Genomic DNA, 2,052 nt, shown 5'->3' with positions numbered 1-2,052 from the left:
TTGGTACTTTTGATTTATTTAGGGACTCATTAGTAATAAATTTAGTTGGTTTTCTAGTTCAAAAAAAAAAAAACTGTAAAAAAATCTTCTATCAATATAAAAAAAAAATATGCTATAAAAATTACAATATTGCCCAATTCAAAATTGGTATTTTATTTATTTAGGGATTCAATAGCAATACATTTTGTTGGTTTTCTAGTTCAAATAAATAAATAAAAACTGTAAAAAAGTCTACTATTAATATAAGAAAAAAATATGCTATAAAATTTACATTATTGCCCAATTAAAAATTTAGTATTTTTTTATTTATTTAGGGACTCTAGTAATATATTTTGCTGATTTTTTAGTTCAAATAAAGAAACTGCAAAAAAATATTATGGACATAAAACGGTAAAAATATATTGAAAAGAAAACTGCAATAAAATTGTGCAACTAAAACATAATTTTTATCTATACATAATTAATCTATGAAGTAAAAATACTAACTTATGCATTAACAGGACAACAATGAAATTACACAGATAAATTTGTAGGTCTTTTTTTTTTTTTTTTTCCAATTTCAAACACTATTAAATAACACAAGACCACTTATTTATCAGTGATATATAAATATAAATATTACACAAGAAAACTATTTGTCTGTAATAAATATAAAAAATTATAGGACAATTATTTGCCACTAATACATAAAAATACGGAACAAATATTTATTATTTATAAATATAAAAATTTATGGAACACATATTTGTCACTAATACATAAAAATCATGGGACAAAAATTTATTATTGATAAATATTAAAAAAGCACGGGACAATTCTTTGTCATTGGTAAATATATAAAAAATACTGAATAAATATTTGTCATTAATAAATAAAATGAGATTTTTGTTTAAAATCTGATCAAAACACATATAGAATATCAACGTGTCACCTATGTGAAAAGCATGAGTTTCTTCATAGAATAAAAGAAAATAATAGAAAGAGAGAGTAATTCGTGAATTTCACTTTCTAAAAAACATAAAATTTGAGTAATTCATCAATTTTGTCTTTTACAGTTTGATTTTTGAAATTTACAAAAGTAATGTATGAAATGAATGGGTGTATTCAATTAAGATTTGAAAAGATTTTAATAGATATTTTTGGGATGGAAATATCTTGAGGTATTCAATTATGATTAGATTTTTTAAACAAATTGTAGAAATTTAGTGGTATTCAATCAACATTTTTTACAATGTATAAAAAATCTTGTAGTATTCAAAAATTTACAAATTTTAATAGATTCATTTTTAAAATGGATTTCAATGGATTTTGTGACTTTTTAGTGATTTTTTAGTAGAAAAAAGTATTTTGTCAAATTCGAGTTTGTAAGTAAATTCATTTTGCATAAGTGAATTTATATGTAAATTTGTCGAATTCACTTCATATTAGCTTAATATATAAATCACATATATACTTTTATAACACCATAAATTCATCAATAATTTAAACTTTCGATTTAATTATAAAGCAAAAATATATAAAATTACTGTAAAATTTCATACTCAAACTAATTTGAATTTCAAAGGATTTTGTTTGAGTTTTTAGTAGGAAAAAGTCTATTATGTTTAAGGTTGTCAAATTTGAGGTCTAAAGTAAATTCATTTTGCATAACGGAATTCGATAGATAAATTCGTCGAATTCACCTCATATTAAATTAATATATAAATAATAAATATACTTTTATAACACCATAAATTCATCAATAATTTAAAATTGTAAGTTAATTATAAAGTAAAAGTATACAAAATCACTATAAAATTTCATACTCATAATACAAATCCATATAATATTTTGAAGTCCTGAAAATTCTTGTGTTATAAATCCATTAAAATGCTAGTTATAAAATCTTGATTGTAAAAAATATTTTAAAATCTTTGAAAAAGTCTTTTAAAATTTATACATTCATACAAAGTCTTTTAAAATCTTCAACATCTTTTTCTCTAAAATAATCTTTTAAAATCTCAATCCAACACAGCCCCTAAAATATTGAAATTAAAAATCTTCAATCATATA

Source organism: Cicer arietinum, chromosome 3 (genome assembly GCF_000331145.2).
Source record: "Cicer arietinum cultivar CDC Frontier isolate Library 1 chromosome 3, Cicar.CDCFrontier_v2.0, whole genome shotgun sequence".
NCBI classification, from domain to species: domain Eukaryota; kingdom Viridiplantae; phylum Streptophyta; class Magnoliopsida; order Fabales; family Fabaceae; genus Cicer; species Cicer arietinum.
This window is presented reverse-complemented; position numbering follows the sequence as displayed.